Source organism: Sander lucioperca, chromosome 2, assembly GCF_008315115.2.
Source record: "Sander lucioperca isolate FBNREF2018 chromosome 2, SLUC_FBN_1.2, whole genome shotgun sequence".
In the NCBI taxonomy this organism is placed as follows: Eukaryota; Metazoa; Chordata; class Actinopteri; order Perciformes; family Percidae; genus Sander; species Sander lucioperca.
The window spans coordinates 10,585,570-10,609,372 of record NC_050174.1 but is presented as its reverse complement, the minus strand read 5'-3'; the positions used below and the strand labels follow the sequence as shown (position 1 = coordinate 10,609,372).

The window sequence follows — 23,803 nt, the reverse complement described above, 5'->3', positions numbered from 1 at the left end:
TGCAGTTGGGAGGCTACTTAAACCTAGTGCACGGGTACATTACTGTTTAATGAAGATGCAGTCATGTGAAGATGTTAGTTCCTACACTTAACCTTACACCTAATAAATGAAATGTAAACTCTCTGCATGCTTGAGTATGCTTTTTTAGTAGCTGCCAAAAATCTTGAATCTCCCTGTCTGTGTATTTGAGTGTCTGAGGTAAATGTCAGCTACATGCTTGAGATGAAATTTTTTTAGGGGGCATTTCCAATAAGAAAGGAGTCACACTAACATCCATATTATAATTAACGAAGATTTTCCCTGTCTAAAGCAATTTTTTTATGTTAAGCTGCACAATGCTGGGGCTGTAAATCATGCCATGCATGTTATGACGTGAAGACATTTGCATGGGTCGATACAGACTTGAAAGATGAGAGTGTTCAGGGCTCAGACCTTGATGTGCTCTCCTGGGTCTTGGTGGTTGATAGAATAACAATGTGCTCATAGTAACTTATACAGTAGCTATAGCTTATAGGGATTGGCCTCCCTTTGTGGTCAATGTTTCATGATCATCACACTTATATAAAACAATGAAACCATTTAACAGTCAAGTATATACAGAATGTTGTCAGCTAATTTGTTTACTCATGGTGGTGGAAAACACTGATTTAAAGTACAGTTATGTTTTTTGTTTCCTTCTTTGGCATTTTGTATGTCCAAAATTGTTTTTTGATCCTTGCAGTTAATGTGAAGTATATGATTATGTAATGCCACCAAACTTGGCTTCAAAAGGTTGACATTTAAATGGCAGTAAAAATGAAGGTTTTCTAATACCTCCACCTTGCAGCTACATTGACTTACAGTACCCACAGCTTATCACACTGACTCCTGTTTGACTAAATGGCTTTGAATCTAATTACTTTTTTCTCACATCAGCTGCATGTTCTGCCTGTCGTACTGCACTGATATATCGTTAGTACAAACAGGAGTCTTACCAAAAAGTAGGAAAAAGTCTCTACATTGATTTTTGTGCATTGATTTTTGTGCAGTGTTGGAGACCATACAACTAAATCCATACAAAGAAAAAAGATGTGTACTCTATTGTGGTTGCTGACTATGTGAGTGGATGCAGTGAGAGAAATCAGTGTATTGCCATGTCACCCAGGAAATGATGACATCCAAGAGATATTAACTGTTGTGGAAATGTCAGGTGGAGTAGTTTTCATGCTGTAGGTCCAGTGTCGTGTCCCCTCCTTAGAAGGAAAGTAAGACTGTGAAAGAAAAGAGATAAAACGAGTAGCCGTCTTAAGATGGACAGCCAGGTGAATAAGGCGTCTTAAACTGCTCGACTATCAATTTCACAGTGAGAGGGAAATGGATTTAACTAGTGAGGAGAAGAGTATACAGAAAAAGAAGATGATGAGGGGGATTGATGTAGCCCAATCTATAGGTAGCTAGTGTACAGGTTCCCAGGAAGTTATTGATCTGAGGCCGACATTGATCTTGACACCGTAAATAAACACCTCCACTTGTATGCAAGCAGAGTCAGCTAAGAAGTAAAGGAGGAAGATAAATGCCCTTGGAGGTTTTACAAACACTGGAGTTGGAAATCCCACATATCTTGTTTCTTACGTTTGTGTCAGCTTTGTCAAACCAAATGCCCTATAATTATGGCATGGTTTCTTGCAGACTTAATTCAGACTTATTCCAACATACTTTTTTACTACAAATATAATAATCTTGCTGTGAGATGTCACTTTCAACCTACTGGTATAATCATGCCTTTATCCATTTCCCTCTCTGTCTCATTGTTACTGTTTTATCGACATGCACATGTTAGATCCCTTGTTGGCAACCCTTTTCATGGAATTCCAATAGTAGCGCTACACATTACAGGCTTCCCTAAATCCTTGAGTGCCTCCACTGTGAATACATTTCCAGTGAGGCTTTAAAGTGGCTCGAACTGGCCGTTGATGGTTATGTGATTCCATTTAAGGAGGCGCTATTGATAGTGTAAGGGATGGTAGGACAGAATAGCTTTGGGAAATACTTAAAACAACTACTGTATCTCTTTGTATTATTTTGTTGTGAATGTGTCTCAGTGTCTGTTCATGCTTTAAATGTGTGAAAGAGAAGAAAAAAAACTAAGATCCAGTCAGTGCTGTAGATAGTAAATGATGTGCTCCTTTCCTAAAGCTGATAAAGTGTTTGTGAATCTTGTTTCAAAGTGCACACCAAGACCATATGGACCCATCGGGTCTGAAGAGGAACTTTGTAGAATCATTAGTCCAAAAAACGAGCGATTTCATGCAGTTTCATCATCCCAAGGGAATCCCAGTTTGTGTATGTGTGTGTTGGCACACATACAGCAGTTTTTTAAGTGCACCCTTACCACTATTACAGTTCGGAGATCAGAGAAAGCAGCATTGCGTGGTCACAACACTTGTGTGTGTGAGCACGCAAGTGTATAAGTGAGCAAGAGGATAACAAAGAGAATGTGTACTATCAACTTTAAACCTTGACCAGTGAGCTGTCGTTGTAGAACCCCTTTCATCTTTGAGAACTGGGGTTTTAAATCTATATTGAGTCTATTGTTGCAGTCACATGTGGTCCTGTATATGAAGATTTATAGAAGCAGCACTAGAAGTCATGTCAGCACTTTACAACCTTGGTTTGATGTCTACACACACACACACACGTGCACATACTGTATACTTTACACATATCGAGCAAAGTACACACACACACACACACACACACACACATACACACACACACACACACACACACGCACACACACACACACAGGCACACAGTAGTTCAACACAGTAAAAGATCCCACAATGAAAGATGCAGGCTCAGCTTTATTAGCTAATGCTATTTGTAAAACTCCAGACTGCGTCCCCAACTGTAGATTTCCCAAGAGGGATGACTGAAAACAAATGACCTCCCAATGGCGAAACAGTGAAGTATATATGGGTTTGTCCTTTCTCTTTCTCTTTTGTGTAAAAAACTTCTCTTTTGAAATACTTTTCTTTTTATCCCTTCAAAGCCCCTCAGTGATAAAAAAATAATCATACTCTACTTACTCTCCCTTCTGTGTTTTTGAAATATGATGAAAAACAAAATTCTTTCGTTCCCCCTGTCCGTCTAACTAAATCACAGCTAATTCACTTCTCAAAGTTCAGCGATTGTTATCTTTTGATGATTACAGTAATAGAATGAAGAATGAAAGTTAAATTATTTTTCTGACTGGTACATGCTTACCCTTTTATCTAAGCATTTATAAATCATTTATTTCTGTTTCTGTATTCTGTTATTCAGCCCAGTAAAATACACACACAACATATACACGCAGACTGATGTAATCACTCTTGCACTTTTAGCCTTGGACCATTTTTCTGCTTCAGAAAAGAAGTCGCGTCAGTCTGTCACTCAAACACTTTTGTTTGGAAATATAGCCCTGTATGTTGTTCAGCAAGCTAGCATCCCTGTCTATGCCTTTTGTCGTAGTTTTGGCAAACACACACACACACACACACACACACACACTAACACATTCACAAGCGTTCAGTAGTCCTCTCTGCACTTTGCATTTGGCAGAGACACTGACAAGTCGTTGCAATACAGCTACAACCAGGAAATGGGACTTGGAACAGAAGTCTCTCTTATCCACACGCTTAATGACCACTGCACAACGTGCACGAGAGAGACACAGAGAAGGAGACACTGTGGCTGCCTCGGTTCTACCAAACATACTACAAAACTCACTGGGCTCATGAAATATTTTTTAGTGTGTGCATCCAGGCAAATTGATGCTGTTGCATTGAGAAGGAGGAGGAGTAGTTGGAAAAGAGGCACACAGATTAAAAAAAACTTCATCGTGAGACAGTCTCTCATAGAGAGAGAGTGCGAGAGACCCAGGGGCTATGAGCTTGAGGATTGTTAATGGTTTTTGAATTTCAGGGACTAGTATTGCAGTATGTAAAGCACAAGACACTGGGTAGAAGTAATTTAATTTTTTTTTTTCTTATCTCACAAGGTGTAGTAATTAAAAACATTGATCATTACCAGAATCCCATCTCTCTCTTAAGGTCAGACAGTGTAACAAAGGGAGGGAGACTGAGCAAGATAGCGCAAGAAAGAGGGGGAATAGAAGAAAAAAAATAAATAAAAAACCTTCCTCTTATGTACCATTTGTGGGATGGAAATGGTTTACAGCAGTGACAGACTTGAGTATATATGTTGAATTGTTAGGTCATGCCGTATTGGTCCGAATATAAGTATATTATATATTATAAAATATATAATATATTTTTTCCCGTGGAAATACGTCTGAAAAGTGGGGTCGTCTTATATTTGGGGTCTAGACCTTCAGCTGTCACAGAGGCTGGTTTTAGAACGTAAGGGACGTCACCTGTTTTAACAGCCAATAGAGAAGTCAGCTGGTAAAGTCAGCTATAAACTATAGAAATGAAATAATCTGTTTTATTTTTATGTTACAAACAGCTGGTCGAAATGGCATAGTTTTAGACGGAGCCTCAATGACCGCCTGAAAGCACGGTAATGTTATATGGTCAAGTTAGCTAGAGAGAGACTGAACGGCATTAGAACAAAGCAGTGAATCAGCGAAATAAAACGTGTTTTCGCTGATTCATCACTAGAAGTGTAACTGTAGCAAGCATTTCAATATCACTAATTTTATCCACATTCATATTTAGATGCAACAAATGGTATATCCAGCTACAAAAAAAAAGCCTAAAAGTCGGAAGTTAGAACGGAAGTACAACGAGGTGTTGTCATGTGGATGTGTTACACCGTCTACAAATGCAAACAGCCAGAGAAAATCTTACAGTGGTTCTCAAAGCAGCCGCTTCCAAGAGATTGACAGGAGAGTGTGTGATGACTGAAAAAACGGAATGATGGGATGCCCATAAGCAGTCATTCAGTTGAAGGCCTTGGAAATATTTACCGTTAATTTAAATGTGACACTTTCATCTAAAAAGATATTGAAAATATTATTTTGTTTAAAAGATGTTAAAAACAACAGCCTACCTTGTTTTATTCAATATGTTTTTATTAGAATTATTTTCAAATAAAATTATTTTCTTTATAAAAAATAAGATTTGGTCTTCAAAAAGAATTTTTCCAAAAATGAGTCTTGAAAGAAGGGGGGTCATCTTATAATCAGGGTCATCTTATATTCGGACCAATACGGTCTTTCCCAAAATCTACAGCCTCAATCAGACTCTGTAGGCTTGACTACATGGACCAGCGCATTGAAATTACAGAGGGAAGGAAAGATAAAACAGTACAACTGACAGTGTTCATTAGCTTTCACCCAAATTTCATCCCAAGAGACTGGTCAAGCCTCTAGAGCCTTCATAGCATATATCTATGCTTTTTAGGGCTTTACTTGTACTCACAGAACTGGGTTTATAATGCATAACCTTAGTTTCTGAAAGATACCAGTAATGGCATTCCATTCCAGTAATCTCATTTATCTTCCTTTGTGTTTGCTTTTTGAGTTGAGATGAGCAAAGAAAATTAACAGTCCGTGTGCCACAATGTCTATCAACCTGTCACGACCACAGCAGGAAATTAACAATTATCCTTCTCATCTGCCTGTTTGTTTGCCAGTCTGTGTCCTTATCCTCCTGTTTGTCTGTGTATGTCTGTTTCCCTGTCTGTCTGCAGAATTTCCTCTCTATCACTGAACTATCGAGTAGAGCAGGAAATGAACAATTATTCTGTTGATTCCCTCTCTTAGACCGACTGTCTAGAGGCTGCACAAAAAAAAATCAATGGCTATCTCTCAAATGCCCTAATATCTGTGGTTTGTGTGGATGCGTACACACATGTATACGTGCTATGCAGGTGGTAGAGGTAGTGAGTATGTCTGTTGCGTGGGCAGACAACAGCATGTGTGTTTGTTAAGGTTTTCTTTAGAGATGAGAACAATTATTTTTGTGTTGACCTTAGAAACACGTCGGTCCAAGCTGTGTTTGTTCTAGGGATGCACGATATATTGGCAATCACATCAGTATCAGCCAATGTTAGTCATGTCTTTATACATCAGCATCGGTCCAAGTAGCAAAACTGGCCACGCGGAGTTTGTGATTCAGTGATGCAGCACATAATTTACATGCTAAAGTGAAGATTAAGCAATGTCCGTGGTCTGAATGTTTTTCTGTGAGTGCAGTATGCAATACTTTGGAATAATGCGAGGATACCATGTCAAATCCTTCAACACCACCAATTTAATAACTAATATGAAGAACCGCCATCCAGAAGTTCACAAATAATATCAGGAGCAAGCTTCTAGCAAGCAGCCTGAACACACACAGCAGCAGCTGCTGCCTATATGTTAGCGAGAGTGCAGGGAGAGAAAGAGAGAGAGGGAGGTGTGTGTGTCGGTGAGTAGTCTATATCCACAACCTTCCACTTCCGGGAATTCCACTTCCATTACCTTCCATTGTCTATGTGTTGGAATTTTAATCTGAGTTTTCTGTTGCACGACTAAAACAACTTTTGAACGTACACGTTCCACCAAAACAAGTTCCTTCCCGAGGCTATTATGCAGAGACACCTGGGCTCCGTCCAGCGCTTAGCGCCGCCCATGATGATTTTCATTGGTTTTAAAAAATGCCAATAAACCACAGCACGTTTTTCTCCCATCCCAGAATGCTGTGTGGACTAGCCAGACCCCTGGCAATGCTAGACTAGTCGGTGAGTGACGCTACAGCTGTGAACGCAGCAGTGTCTGTGTACACCTGTCGGTGAATAAATGCTACAACTCTTTAAGACCCAAGCCAATTTCCTGTGTCTTGCTTGCTAGCTGCTGGTTAAAGAAAGTGAAGGGTTTAGGTTAAGCCACGGAGCTAGCAACGACTTCAGCTCAGGCTCCGTAACTTCAGGTGGACTGGCTTTAAGGTGGACCAGCTATTCTTATTTTAGTGACAAGCTGCTCCTCCAAGTTGCTTTAGTGATCTCTCCCTCGCCAACACCAGGAAAACCCTGATTAGCCATAAAACGGAAGGATATTTTGTTTTGCGTCCTAAGTTATTGATTCATGATCCAGAGTTTTTCACAGATGTGAGTTAAACTGGACTTTCATTAAGTTATACACTTGCTACACGTTGTAAAAGTAGCCTAAAACTAACCACCGTTAGTTACTTTTTCATGGTGGTCCTCTACGTAACTTGTTGAGAAGAAACTATTTGGTAAATCTATGATTTATGGGCTTTTCCAAATGTTTTGCAAATAAAGAAAAACATTACATGTTTTTCAGTATGTACAAAAAAAATATTATTATAGAAACTTGTTTTATACAGATCATATCGACTTTGGTAAATATTGGTTTTCGGCCATAACAGTAATTTTAATACCGGTATTTTCATATTGGTGGATCCCTAGCTTGTTCCTTGTAACAGTATGATGTGTGTGCACAGGTATGTGTAAAGGTTTGTCTATATCATCCCAGCCACTCACTGTTATTGTTGTTAAATAGAGGCACACTTAGTATTACACACACTAACTCTCACTCACACACACACACACACACAAAATTAAACTTGACTTGACTAAGAAGCCTAACATCTATGATTGTCATCTATAATAATTTTAAAAATGTAACTGGAATGTAAATTATTCTCTCTCCCTCTGTTTGTCTTTCTCCTTCTTTCTTTCATGCCTTCTTTCTATGTTGATGTCATTCTTCTCCAACAAAGGTAAGAGTAATACAAGTGGTCATGAGTGTGTTTATGAGTGCATGTGTATGTCTGTCAAAAGTGTAGCATTAGCGTTAGTGTTAGCAGCGCTGCCTCCCAAGCAGTTGACCCAGGTTCAAATTCCAGTGAATGTTTTATCTGTTTAACAGTCTCTGAACTCTGAACAGGAAAATGGTTTTAAAGATTGGATGGCATGAGCAGCAGAAATGCTGCTACTGTTGAATTTTTTGTTTATATATAAATGGTAACATTACTACTATTAATATATTTATTCATTAATATAGTTATCTCTTTAGACTATATAACATCTTAAAATATCAACTGCAAGCTTATACAGTATTTTCACATTTTCTATCATTACAATATGTATGCAATTATTGTATAATTTTCTGCTATCTTTGCAGTTACTTTTTATATTCAAATGTTAGATTTTGTACCTTAACGTTTCTATACTTAACTTTTGCTGCTACAATGATGATGTTTATCCACGAGTGAAGAACAGTTATAAGTTGTATTATATTTATTTCACTACTCTTATAGAAACCACACGTCTTGTGAACAAAAAGAGATGAATTGGAATCTGGAATCAATTGTTAACCTTAAATGTTATGTTATTAAGGAAGACCAATGTTACTGTAGGCTTTGCCAAGGCCAGTTTAACAAAGAAAATCTGAATACATTTAACTTGTTTGGTGTAACAGGCCCCTTGTGTGCCTATTGTACTGTAAATTATTACATGACCAACTACAGTAGGCCTGTATGAAGATAGATGAAGGGTGTAGCAGGTGGGAGGGAAGTGTCCTGCTTTGATATAATGTCCTACCATTGGTTGCCTTGAAAAGTATCATCACAGTCGGTTAGCCATTATGCTAACCTTAGACTTCAATGTCAGCATGACTCAACTGACAGTTACCCTTAGGCAGGGATGTCAGTCAAAGTTAAGACTTCATAGGGAATAGTTCATGCAATACTACAAGTGAACAAACCATTGATGCCGGAATATCTTGTTTAGACTTTTTATTAGGGCTGGGTACTGAATTCGACTTTTTAGGCACCGACCGAATTGCCTCCTTAGAATCAAGTATTGAAAAATGCCTCAACATGTTGTAATTTCTTTTTGGTAAATTGGATTTTATAAAATTGGTATTGAAAAAAGTATCGTTCAGGAACCAGTATCCAATTCACGGTATTGGTATAGGTACCCAGTGATGGTTTTTGGCACGGACGAACTGGGCAGCCGCCCGGGGCGGCATTTTTTCATGTCACATGGGGGGCGGCACGAGAACTTAAAAAAAAAAAAAAAAAAAAAATCCTCTGCACCGCAAAGCGGTTTTCTGTTATCTATTGTTTCACTGTGTGGGGAATTGGCAAATCGGAAAACGAAAAACGAAAAACGAAAAACGAAAAACAATCTTGTTATCCGATTGTCTTTGATGTATTTGTAGATGGAACTCGGAAATTAAAATACGTGTGTATAAGTCGTATTCCTTAATTTTGCATTGGTATTTTTTTCGTGACCCGGAAGTTACTCCCGCCCTTCAATAGCATTTATTGGCCAGTACCGCCTGTAAGATCCGTTCTGTGCATGCGCATAATTACGTAGTAGAAAACTAACAATGTCCCTGTGCGATTTGTAACTGTCGGTACACGATCCGTTCTGCCTGCACGATAGACTGTATATAAGTAACATGTGTCAACTAGGGATGGGCGATACCACACTTTTAGGATTCGATTCGATACTTTTTCTTGCATTTTCATCGATATCGATACCGATACCGTTAATTTCTTATTGCCAATTTTTGTCAGTAAAAACATTATTACATTTAAGACAAATCACAAGACAAATACAGACCATTTATACAAAATGTATTATGGTCAATACATAATAAAATTAAAAGTAAAATAAATAACATAAATATGAATGAAATAAATTAAATATGAACAAAAACATACACATTTTCAGGCCCTTGGCTGTGTCGCTGTCGGCTGTGTCGCACGTTGACGCTCATTCGCTCGTCTCCTGTCATGTGACATGGGCCAGCTCAATACGCCGCCAGGTACAGGGGTGTCCCGGCACATAGTCATTTAAGTAAGTAATCTAAAACAGCTGAAAGTAATGCATACACCCCCAATTATTATTTTTTAGTTTATATCGATATTTTTTTAAGGAAATCGATGCCAAATGAGTAGCGTGAGTATATCGATCTATCGATACCACAGGATCGATACGCCCATCCCTAGTGTCAACACTTTACGACCAAACATTACAACTTTTTTATTAAATCTTTTTTTATTAAATCTTTATTATACAATAGTCATAGCTACAAACATTCGAAACTTGTCACTGATCCAAAACCGTGTAGCGACATCGTTGTTGTGTTGTTTACATTAATGTTTTTACCTAATACTTCGTCTTGACTAATAACCATAGACTGTCTATTATTAATGCGATGAAGTGTAAACGTACATAAGTGTCCTTTTGAAGATGGGATGACAGCTCTCCCAGCCACCATTGCTGTACACCACTATAGTAGCTACATGCTAATGGTCATCTTAGCTGGCAGTGTTGTTAAATTCTCCCCAATTCCGGGTCACATTCCTGCTGAAACATGTCAGATTGTGTAGTGTTTGGTCTGCGATTTTTGACGTTAGAAAGTGCTGCTTCGTTCCACTACAATCTAACGTTAGCATACTCATAGCTAACTATTGTAGCTGCATGCTAACGCGACATAGCGGAGCATATATAGCTAGCTATGTACGTATGTAGCAGGACTTTGTACCGTAAAAAATCACCAATAAAGGCTTCTAAACCAAATACTAAACAAATACAAATACAGTAAAGTGACCGGAATTAGGGGTGAAATGTCCAGCATTGAGCTACATAATAGTTTGCTAGGAGTTAGCTGGTCTCTCACAGAGATCTCATTTGTAGCCCTGTTTTTACCTGATACTTTCATAAAAGTACAAACACATGAAGTGAGAGGTATACACATGCTTAAACTTTATTTAAAACATGGTTAACCTGAAGCAGGACGGAGTCATGACTTATAACACCAAAGCAAGGCTTCTAGCTCAGGCTAGCCAGCGTTAGCAAATTACCTTCAAAGTTGCAAAGAAATGACAAAACGTAAAATTTGAAGCCTTTATTTAATTTGCTACATGGTGTTGTACTGGATGGCCGGACGACCCTCCGTATATCATTAACAGATACTTTAGGCAACTCCAGCAAACACCTTGTTAACTTCATCTTTGCCATCATAACGGTCTACTGTCACTGTCTAATGTTTTCTTCCGGTAACCGGGATGTCCAAACATCCTTACGCCAATGCGTGCATAGAGCTGTGAAGTTTGGCGGTGTTCGCGCAAGCGTAGAACTGATCAGGCAGTGCACAGAACGGATTTTACAGGCGGTACGGATCGGGTACTGACAAAGGAATAAGATTTATACACACATTTTAATTTCCGAGTTCCATCTACAAATACATCAAAGAAAATCGGATAACGAGATTGTTTTTCGTTTTCCGTTTTTTAATATCAAAACAAAAAACGAATAATGGGTTGTTTTCCGTTTTTTGTTTTCCTATTTAGTAATGGTAATTGGGAAACTGGCCGTTTTTCGTTTTTGTTTTTTTCCTTTCAAAACGAAAATCCGTTGGCCACCAAGTACACGGACCAACCTGCGCTAACTTTAACTCCCCTTAAAACACTTTGCCCCTTGATAAAACTGAGCCAAAAACTGAGTGGTGGACAAACTGTTGATGATAACACTACAACAATAAAAGATGTAGGCATGCTTTACTGTATGACTGCATTAGTAGCCTATATAAACGTTGCACATCATGCAAACGTTCTTAACGAGAATTGTAGCTTTTCTATCTGCATTGGCACACAAAAACTCATGATATATATATATATATATATATATACATATATATATATAGAGAGAGAGAGAGAGAGAGAGAGAGAGAGAGAGAGAGAGAGAGAGCTTGTTTTATGATTCATGAGGAGTATACCGTTTTATTGTATTAATAAATGGCACTTTTTTTAAGTATTTAATGTGTCAGCTCTCACTGATTCTTGCTTACTCATTACATGGCGTTAGTTTTAAGGAGTAGGAGTTGCTATACATATTCAGGGGAGCGCAAGGACAGGTGGTATTTGTGATCTTATGTGGTGGGCCAGTCTGGGCCAAAATGCCAGGGCCGATTTTTGGTCCCAGTCCGTCCCTGTCGATGACATCATTGGCGTGCGTCAAAGAAGGCCAGAGAGGTCAGGTTTTAGTTTTAGTTTGTGTTTTCTGTTGTTAGTACTATAGTGTAATAATTAGATTCTCTTTAGTGTGTCTTCACATTTGTGTGATGAAGGATTTGTGCTATTTAGAATATTTCTATATTTTATTTGTATATTATTCTTAATATTTTATATTATTGTTGCTCTCTGCTCTTGTTAATTTTTTTATGATTGTATATATTTTTGGCACATTGATGTATATAGTGTATATTTATTTTAAGTTCTCATAACTTAAATAACTATACTGTCATATTTTGTGCAGAATTGTGTTCATTGTCTTTAGGCAATGTTGGAGGTGGAGATTGTGCACCTTAAAAAGTGTTTCCTGTTGTAATTGCAATAGTTAAATAACTGGATTCTCTTAAGTGTGAAAAAAAAGTGCTCAAAGGGGGTCTCGCCCAGGGCGGCATTCAATGTAGAACCGCCACTGTAGGTACCGGTATCAAAATGTTTTGAACAATACACAGCCCTACTATTGATGTATAGTTCCACTTTCAGCCCTTAGGCCTGCACCGGTCACATATCAGTAAACCATTTCTTTTTTGTATTGTTAGCATCATTTGCCATCAACATTCAGTCATTAGTTTCAGGGCCAAGATGATTAACCACTGCACTGACCTTACAAAATAATGCATCACATGAATATATTGTTTGTCGCATGTTTGTAGTTTGCTGTGTGTGATGCAAATTTAAAGAGTGTACTGCCTTTGCTATAGAATAATAATTTGGCTCTAAAAATGTCTCTTCTGAAGAAGAGCTTGACGCTCGAAACGTCACTTGGTGGTAATTAAAGAGCACCTATTATGCTTTTTCGTCTTTTCTGACCTATACATGTTGTTATAATTTTGTATAGTCATGTTAAACGATACCAAAGTGTCAAATAATGAGGTAAATGCATTTAAACGTGAGCCCTGCAGGCAGCTTGGGTTAGCTCTGCCCAGCTCTGAACGCTCGGATCTCATTGGGTCTCAGTGGGGATATTGAATTTCCTGGATTATTCTACGTCAATGAAACAGACTTCCCTACATGGTCATGCTGCTCCAAGTTCTGAGCTGCCCCTTCAGAGGTCTTCCGGAAGATGACCAATCACAATGGAGTGGGTCTGGCTGGAGTGGGGGCAAGGGGGAGGAGGAACCTAAACCAAGATTTGAGAGGCGCATCAGAAAGTGCACAGATGACGGGAAGAGTTTCCCAACGATCTACATAGTTAATTGTGTGGTGAATCATGTCAGGCTGCTCTATACAGTAGGAGTCCTGAATCAAAAACTAAGACCAGAAAAGTAGTATAATAGCTGCTCTTTAAATATATGTTAATGGGAGCAATATTATTTTCCTATCTTTCCATGTTCTTCTGTCCAGCACCTAGTATGTATTGTCTGGATGTGCATGATTTTGTAAACCTTTTTGCAGTATGATAAGATTAACTTGATTGTAGATTTCATTCATTGTAGATTCATGATTTATCTATCCTTTGTTAATATACATTGCCTTGGTAGGTTGATTGAAAGTTGGAAATTGATGTCAGCGTCACATAATTCAATTTGCCATCTATGGAAGGTAGAGATAAGAATTCTAAGCCCTCATATTGTGTTGTCTTGTATTTTGCATGTTTTCATAGTATTGTGTACTATGAAAACTACTACTACATGCTGTAAATGTCAGTTTCTCAGCCTTTATAATCCAAATGAAATGTTTAGATAAGATGAACTACATTGATCCCCGAGGAGAAATGCATTCACTGCAGCACCAAATAATTGTGCATACAGTTGTTGAAAAGACAATAACAAAAACATAAGCTTTAAGATGTCCTCAGCATGCTAATGCAGAACTATCATTGGCAAGAGGGTGTTCTTATTACATTAGCTATTGGCAGATTTACACATTGTACGTATTGAGACAATGTACACCGCTGCTTGTTAGGCTGAACATAAAACACAAAGCAAGCCCTCATATTGTGTTGTCTTGTATTTTGCATGGTTTCATGGTATTGTGTCCACGCCTACTACTACATGCTGTAAATGTCACATAATAAGTGGAGTTTCTCAGCCTTTATAATCCAAATGAAATGTTTAGACTCTTGTCCTCTAGTCTTGCTTTGCCAGACCCTCCTCCAAAATTGCGCTGAAGGAGGGACTGGCTACTCCACATAGCATTCAGGGATGGAAGGAAAATGTGCTCTGGTTTAATGGCATTTCTTTAAACCAATCAGAATCATCATGGGCAGTGCTAATCTCCACACAGAGCCAGGGACGGACTGACAATCTGTGGGTTCAGGAAAAGAAAAGTCTAATAAAGCGATATTATCAGCCAACAGCAGGGGGCTCTAATACGATCACTTATGTGCTACGTGTAAAAAAAAAAAAAACTGAGGAAGAAGAGTAGGCCTACATCATTAGACCTGACTGGTCATGATGAGGGACAGACAGCAGAGTTAATTTCACATCAGCAAGAGGTAGGCCTACTGGTAAGTGCCAGGAGCAGGACACATTATAATAGGCTGCCTTTATCCCTATCTTAGCGAATTGCATAGTCAGCTATCAACATGGGTGTGCATCATGATTATGAAAATTATCGTGCCATTTAGTGCTGTCAAACTTAACGTGTTTAATAATTTCTGTTAGGGTTTAATTTGAAACATTAAACACATTAGAAATTAATCACTGTTGACCGCGATTTCACTTCGTTGTATATGAGAGGTTGTAGTGAGCTCACTTTTGCTGCTAGGATGAAGACTATGGTATTGAATTATACAGGAAAACATCAGGCATGCATTGGTACCACTCTAAAAGTGCTAACAAACAGGGAAGGGGGCTAAATAATTCACCAAATGTAACCAAAAGTTTAACCATTAAATCCTAGCTTGCACTTTCTGTCTGTCTTCCATCAGAGTACAGTTTTTCCTTGTCTTTCATATTTGCGTTTACTATTGTGGAACTGGCAAAGATCTGCTGGTTGTTTGTGAAAGCTTCACAGACAAAATTGATAGGGCCTAGTCATTTTCATCATTTCACAGCCTTAATATGAATCAAAAGTGTAATATGACATTGACAAAATATTAAATAGGTTATTCAATGCTAATTCTTTAATACAAAGCTAAACATATTATATCATCAATAATAGCTAATAACCTATCTTTAAAATAATTTGTTTATTCAGGTTGAAGGTAGTTGCAGCACAAAAGATGACAGGGAGAGTGCAGGGAAGTGCCAGGATGTCCCAGGATGCTCTACATCACAATATTTCAAATGGCCCAAGTCAGATAGTCACACCCAGGAACAATTTTTTGCTTACCACCCTCAGCAAAAGCCTAAAAACCTGTTTTTAGATTAGATGTTTTATAATTACAAGTTTGTGTAATTTGGGGTTTCTGTAGCCAGTGACATTTCATTATTTGTATTGAATTTTCAATGCAGATGTAATGGCATTGTAAATGTTTTGTTTTTATTTGAAAGTGTCTGTCGCGCACGGCTAGGGGCGAATGGCCGGATGATGGGCCTATTTGGGAGAAAGTCCAGGGCTGTTTTTTAGCCCCTGTCCGTCTCTGCACAGAGCCGCAGAGAGTGCGAGAGAAAACTCAGATTGGACAGATAGTCTTGCTAGCTGTCTCAATTTACCATGCAGAGATCTGAGGAGCAGTTAACCATAGTCCTCAAAATCCACCGAATTTAAAATTCCATCACAAAGAAAGTGGCCGGAATTGGGAAAATACATGCATCCAGTGGAATTTTCTGCTGCACCGGAGCAATCCCAGAAGTGGAACGCGAAGGATATAGTCCTTGGATCTCGAGTTCTAAAAGCATAATTCCTCTTTATGAGAATCACTTACAGCAACTTAAGAACATAAGGTCATATCCGATGCTTGTTCATTTTCCCTCGTCATAAACAAAATGTCTTATCTATTACTCTTGTAGGAAGATTAGAGATAAAATGAACTACATTGATCCCCGGGGAGAAATGCATTCACTGCTGCAAAAAAATAATTGTGCATACAGTCGTTAAAAAGCCAATAACACAAACATAAGCTTTAAGATGTCCTCAGCATGCTAATGCAGAACTATCATTGGCAAGAGGATGTTCTTATTACATTAGCTATTGGCAGATTTACACATTGTAAAACGCATTGAGACAATGTACACCGCTGCTTGTTAGGCTGAACATAAAACACAAAGCATGACTCATACCACAAGACAGAAACAACCTTGTATGAAACATGACACAGCCAAAATCAAGCGTGACTCCCTTAAATTGGAATCATAACATGGCAAAATGTTGCATGTCAGTTCTTCTCTAAATGATATGAGTGTTTTGTGACACTGCCATCCCATAAAAGGGCATTTTCCCTGAAGGAATCTGTTTCGCTGTAACATTGAATTTCTGTATATACGATTTTCAGGTTGGTTCGCAGCTCAGCTGTACTGCTATCCAAACAAGCCATTTTTTAAATGACACATTATTTATATTAGTTTGTTTGCATACTATGTCAACCCAGATTTACTGTAGCAATTCTTGGAAAGTCTTGATTCTTTGAAGCCCCCGATCCATTTTACCTTTAAACGGCATTCAGAACTCAACAACATAAAAGTGCAGAGATATAATCTGCAGCATTTGATTTCCTCAGAAAAGCTCACAGTTGGCTGTATTTTCTGTTCTTGGGGGATAAAAACATGTTTGTGGTATCTTTCTTCTTCCATGAAATACACTTATACGTTTGAGCTATGAAATGGTTGGCTAACAAATCCAACTCTTTTACGTTAATCTTGATCACTATAAATAGGCGTGTACTTTCATTTGAAAAAAACCCAACCCGAATCGGTGCAGGCTACACGGAGTAGCTGCAGCTACGTGTACAAGCTCCACTGAGCTAAAACGGCAGTTGTCGGGGCAGGTTTTAGAGTGCCTTTGTGCCTCTTAACAGACACAAAATGCAATTAAAATGTCTGTGCAACATGAACAGGGCCCTTATGTGACAACAAGATGCGTTTTCAACTCAGATATTGTTTAAATTCACCTACACCGTCTCGATTCTGCTGGTAGCTAGCTCACCCTGTTAGCTGCTAGCTGCCATCCGTGATAAGTGTGTTCAGCCAAAATATCACGCAGCAGTTCCGTGTGTATTTGTACCTTATCCATTTTGTGTGTGATCGATCTGGTGTTGGTGAGTAAGAGACTTGGCAGTGTGGATTTGTGTGGTAGTTTTAGCCGCGTTAGCAGGCACGACCTTGCTTCTCAGAGCGGCTAAGGGAACTACTACACCGATCGACACTGCCAAGCCTCCTACTCACCAACACCAGATCACATGCACAGACATTTTAATTGCATTTTGTGTCTGTTAAGAGGCACAAAGGCACTCTAAAACCTGTCCTGACAACTGCCGTTTTAGCTCAGTGGAAGCTTGTACACGTAGCTGCAGCTACTCCATATTGCCTGCACCGATTCAGGTCGGGTTTTTTTCAAACGAAAGTACACGCATATTTATAGCGATCAAGATTAAGATAAAAATTGGCCGGAATTCTCCTTTGAGCTTTGTCCATTATTTGGCTGTGAGGCATCTTATTTTGAGGGTTTGTAAATCTGAAAAGAGGGTGGAGGCTGGCGCTAAATAGAAGTAAGGTATTTGTCCCCAGAGCTAGAGTCAGAAATAGCTGTGGAATGGTTGAGAAAATAGCTGGAGGAACTGTTAAAGTTACACTTTGACATCTCTCTTCCCACTACCCATTTGGATGCATGGATGCAACATGATGCCAACACAAAGCACACAGCACAGACATGTATACCTTATTACTTCTAATCACAGTCTGACACCAATCATAATACATAGATACCCTCACTCTCGGGTGTCAGGACAGAGAAGACAGATGTCAGTATTTCTGTTTGTTTGCCAGCAGGGGCATCTTCTCTCCACCATGATCTCCGATCATTTGCGAAGTACTGTCATATTACAGTGGTTAGAGCGATTGAAATGATGGAGGAGACAAAGTGTGGGTGGAGGGAGGAGAAAAAAGGAGAAGAAGTGACAAATGAGGTCAGGGGGATGAGTGAGAAAAATGAGGTAGAGATAGGGAAATTGTGACAAGGGGAGAGGAAGATGTCTGGAGGTCAGCGAGTGTATTATCTAAGCATTATTGTATGAATTGGAAAACACACACAAATACACACTCTCGCAGAGCAGCAGAATGCCTGTGCTGCTAACAATAATCTCTTCATCCATCAACTGTATTATACCAGATCCATCACGGTCCACACATGTCTGTTACTGGCCTACGCTCATGTTGCTCCCACGCGCATGCATAGATATTTGAAGCATGGGTGAAGATCAGATATCGCGTACAACTGATAGGTGCTTACCTATAATCAGATATCCTTCAGTATTAAAAAAAAAAAATCTAACATCAACAGGCATAGTGCTTCAGAGAAGATATGTGAAATGCCATGCAGGAAAACTAAATACATTTTTTTTAGATGGGTCGATTATCATTTCTTGGCAACAGTCCATATTATCTCAAAAACCAAGAGGAAATTGTTACTCTGTTTTTCTCTTTAAAGTATGATTTCCACTCTGATATTGGGGTAGTAAGATAAAATCGGTCACAGGTTATTTATTGAGAGAGATGTCAGACTGCAGTTTGCCTTTTGACATATTACTTAAGGATTTAGACACAGTGTGTAGCCACTCAATTAATCAAACATCCCATTTAAAAAATGTTTTCCTCATCATTATTATACTCATAATTGTGGCAGACTATACAAAAATGAAACACTGAGTTGATGTTTTTAGTCAAAAGAATTAGTTTAACATGTGGATGCATTTTCCTGATGCAAGTGAATCTGACAACACCAGCAGTGTTCTCCAAATGTACCATTCCAAGGTTGTATTTAATTAATTTATTTTTAATTCAAAAACAGATGGCTGTTGGTGTAGCTTGTAATTGTGTGTGTGTGTGTGTGTGTGTGTGGGTGGGTGTGTGTGTCTGCTTGTTTGCATGGCTGTGTATATCAAGAAACTGATTTATTAGTGTATTCAAACAGCTTTCTTTGAGATAATCGTGGCTAAAACACTAAACCTATGCACTGGCACATATACAGCAAGACACGCTATTGGTTAGTTACAAATTTTAATAAACGTCAAGAAGTAAATCTACAAATTTTTGGTTTCTTTTTACTTGTCAAAACCAACAATTCTTGCCTTGTTTTCATCTGCAGTTTACGATAAGATTTTGATAAAACATTTTCACCGCAAGGTCCATTCAGTATCTGTTCTGGAGCTTTCTATAGTATCACGCTATCCTCAGCTGATGAGTTGTCATGGAATTGCAAATGGGCCACATTTCCAAACTCAAGCCTATCAAGCAACAGCACATGGTAATATTGACCTGAATGTCACATTACTTGGTATTGCTAACACAATGTAGCGTCCCACATTTCAAAGTGGCTTGTTTGGTGCATATTTTTTCATGTAGTCTCAACCCTCCTTCGCTACCAGATGGGTCTGACCCATGAGTTTGCTGGGGGGCAGGGGGAGCACTGCCCCCCCTGGTAGCTGAAACAGGTAATTGCATTGTTTAAAAAATGAGTGGAATAATTAATAATAGTTGTTTTGTGTATTAATAATAATAAAATACACAAAACAACTAAAAGGTGGTAGGTAATACATCAGATTTCATATACTGCTTTAGTAAAAAAAATATTAGCTGGCTGACGATGGGAGCAGCAGAACGCAAAAAACGAAAATTACTGTTGCACTAGTCTGGACATCTTGTCGTGCCAACCTTGCAATAAAGGTTTCCTAAATGCCATGTATATACATTTGATGTCAGCTTACTAATTGATTGCGGGTTTTGTGTAGATTTGGACTTTTATACGTTTATTCCACTTTGTTTAAACGGCGAAGTGGAGATACCTCGTTCACCTGTTTGGAGCTGGCTGGTGAATGTGCTGGATACACCATGACCCCTTTTGTGGATCTACTGATCGCTGTGGATTACTTCTTTTTTCATGTCATTGGATTACGGCAAAATACGGATCTTTTTTCTTAACGTGTCTTAACGTTTTATGGTGTGATTGCGCTTGGTTTCTGCGTTTGGAGAGGCATCTCAACAGACTGTAGGTTGAACACTGATTGTTACATTTTACTTGAATTTAAGTGTCGGGGCATTCCGCCACCGTCTGTCTATTTGTGTTCCAAGACAGCCGTGCCGTGATTGGATTTCATAAGGGCGAATTGTTGTTAATCGAAACTGTTACAATGTAATTTAAAATCTGCTTTAAAAATAAAGATATATGTTTTGGAATATAATGTTCAGCTTCGGCAGAGTCCATAGCAACCAGTTTGTGTGTTGAATTTGTTACCCAGTGTGCTTTGCTTAATGGTCTCAATTTTATTTTTTTATTTCATGTGAATACTAGTTTACTAGAGGAGTAACTTAGTATTTGAAGTAATGCAGTAATGTAGGAAGTGTGCATTTAGTTTCCATGCTTATTGTGTTTCCACAACAATGTTAGTAAGTAAATTTACTGAAATGGCCACCACACCATAACAGAGGAGTATGATGTGTAAGATGATAAAGCAGAGGTTAACTCTTGTCACGGCTGTAAAAAAAGCAAAGGGCATATATATATCTTTGCCAAGTGCAAACCAGTACAGAAGGTATCAATAAATTGTTGGGGAGGGTCATGCCTCTTTTCCAAATCGTTTTGGAGGGTCATAGAAAAATTAATACTGGCGAGGGGAGGGTCAAGTGTATTTTCACTAAAGATCCCAAAACTCCTCCGGTGGCCCCTTAAATAAATAACAAACACTTCCTAAACATCCCATTTTTTTAAGCAGCTCAACACAAAAGAATTAACCTCGTGCTCTACAGCACCAGACACTGACACTCACTAGTAAGTTTGTTGCTTGTAGAGTTGTCCCGCCATCTTTGTTGCAAACTATCCAGTGTGGCCAGCCGTGGAGGGGAGCCGTATGTTTAGCCAGCAAATGGTATTTGAGACTCTACGTTCTCCGGTGGTAACTCAATTAACATTGACAGTACATGCAAATAACTTTAGTCGAGAGAACCATCTGGAAGGGCTTTGAAACTGAACTTGCCATTCAATAGACCCTTTTCTTTATCCATTTCTGCTCAAGGATATTTGATTTGCATCGCTTCCTGATTTCCCAAACTACAGAGCAGCCCTGGGCTCAAATCACAGAACGCATGTGCGTTAATTGCGCATCAAAAAAGTGAGTGGAATTAAAAGGAATTTGTGTTAACTTGTTATTATCGCGTTCATTTTGACAGGCCTAGTATTTAGTAAATTATCTAAAATAGTAAGCCTGCAAAGTTGTTTATCCATGCTTGTATGCTTTTACTTTGGGGTGAACTTTAAATTCAGGCTTTATATCAGATATTTATCCATCAAAGCTTAGCTAAAAGTCACTTATGATTCATTCTGTGCTTTAGTGTTACTCACTGTCTCAAATAATAACATAAGGCACGCTTACTTAGTCTTAAGTTACTGATTATTAAGTCTGATTGCAGCCGCAATGAAGCAGTTGCCAAAACGCTCAATGCTTATCATCGGGGAAAAGGGTTTGAAAGTTGCGTGTGTGTGTGTGTGTGAGTGCATGCATGTGCATGTTTGTGTTCTCTGTTGATTCAGACAGGAGGAGACATACTCAGCTGAGTGCTTTTATCATCAGACAGATCTGCCCTGAAAGTTTTCCGCTGTAAATCCCTCTGGGTGGACACGCACTGCATTTTGGACTAATTAAAGTGATATTTCACTTTGGCGCAACAGTTACGGTTTTCACTGGTTATATCCTCATTCAAATTGCTTTAGACGTGAACTGCCATCATTGACTGCCCCAGTAGTTAACAATGCCATTGAACATTGAAATGGTAGGAACAGTTGGAGCCACGGTTTAGTGAAAACAATGAATCCCACAACGAGGATGTATTTAGTGTTGGCCATAAACTTATCTTAGCAGATCTTTGTGTATGCTTGTGACCACTAGAGAGCAAAAATGTGATTCAGATTCTTGGAATTAAGTCTCTTTTTTTTTTTACACAGAGTGAAACCTATGTTGTGCTGAAACACCAGGTTTCATATCACGTGTATCATAGCCAGATCTGTCATCATCTCTGGAGTCTGTGTATGTGTATGTGCCTCTGTGTGTGTGAGTAAAGACTTTAACCATGAGCAGCCATCCAGAATGCTTATCTAGTAAATCCAACAGCTTGACCGCTTTTTGCTGTGGCAGCAACACACAGACACACTTTCTGTCACACACACACACACACACCAGTGCTGTTATGCCCGACATGCCAGTGTATTGACTGTGCCATCAGCTGAGCTTAGATCTGGTCATTCTCATCGCTTTGAAGTCCCAGTTGCAACACTGTGTGTGTGTGTGTGTGTGTGTGTGTGTGTGTGTGTGTGAGAGTGTGTGTGTGTGTGTGTGTGTGTGTGTGTGCGCGTGTGTGTGTGTGTGTGTGTGTGTGTGTGTTTCAAATTGTGGTTTTACTCTGACATTGTTCAAATTTTTGCTTCCAGTGTCTTCCTTTTGTTTTCTCTTTCCTCTCTGCCTTTTTCTGTGTTCCCCGATCTCTCTCCGTGTCTCTCTTTATCATCACTCTTTCTTCTGTCCATTCAGATGAGATTGAGCATTGTGTTACAAGCTTATGTACCACTGCTCTCTCTATTAACCCGAGTTAACCTGTCTTCAGCTCACGCAGTTAATACCTTACACAATAGTGAGGTGAGTGCAAATTCTTTCTGGATACAATCTTTTGATCGATTGCTAAACGACAGTGGTCACAACTGAAGCCACATGTGCAAAACTCAAACCACAGTCTGCATTACCAGTCACCTGAGCTAAACAGTTAACATCACCTGCAAAACTCATTCCATGCAAACACAACTCTTCACACGTGTCTCAAAACAGGCTCAGTGCAGCCAAACACTATGAACAATCCTCATCTAAAAAATGAAAATTTGTATTTTAAAACATAGCAGTTTTTTTAGTAAACAAGAAGGAATGAAAATCAGCAGTTTGCTTCAATAGATATTTATTTTTATTTTGGCTGTAGAAATTTACATAAATATTGAAAAAAAAGTTTAACTAGTACTATATGTGTTAACTAACCAGTCTAAAACAAGACACCTGCTTAGGCTTTAAGATGAAATTGCAATCAGCAGTGTTTGAAATGCACCAGGCTGAAATCCATTCTGTTTTGAATGTGTGGTTAACAGTTTTGACAGCAGTGTGTTAGGATTTATATAAAGTGCTGTAAATCCACAGTGTTGTGCAGGTTGTGGTTAAAGCCATGGGGTAGATTAGAGTTCGGTCCCCATGGAAAAACTGTAAGCAAAGGGAACTGTTTCAGAGAAGCAAAGGCTGAGCTTTGCATCACAGTCTGTAGTAGAGTGACTTCGTAGAAGATTAACTTATTGTTTACAGTAATAATACAAGCTGTGTGCACCATCTCATTTTTACATATTTGGCTTCTGCTTAATACTTCTCTTAGCTTCTCTTAAGTGCCACTCAAGTAGCAAATATCTCATTGCTTCTGCTTATGGCGATCACACTCAACAACATTAGAATCCACAAAAACAATAGGGATAAAATACATTGGACAAGGCAAAAGGAATGAGTTGAGTATGTCATCCTTAGAATAATGATTTTAAAATAAAAATATATATTTTTTGACTTTGTTTTTAATCATCATTCTGCTGGCTCCTGCATGTTGGAGAGAAACAGATTTAATTCTTGCTAACCCACCATTTAACCCAGATGCAGACAGACACATGCACACAGACTACTA

At 38.7% G+C, this 23,803-nt stretch overlaps 1 protein-coding gene and 1 long non-coding RNA gene across 4 annotated transcripts in view; both read left to right on the top strand.

The window, feature by feature from the left end:
• grid2 (glutamate receptor, ionotropic, delta 2) overlaps nucleotides 1-23,803 on the top strand; it is a 614,241-nt gene that overhangs the window by 167,076 nt on the left and 423,362 nt on the right. The gene's annotated exons all lie outside the window — the stretch shown is intronic.
• Nucleotides 4,937-23,275, top strand: LOC116056898. Its single transcript, XR_004106686.2, has 4 exons — nucleotides 4,937-5,196; nucleotides 12,888-12,903; nucleotides 16,991-16,995; nucleotides 23,265-23,275. It is a non-coding gene; the product is annotated as an uncharacterized LOC116056898 (long non-coding RNA).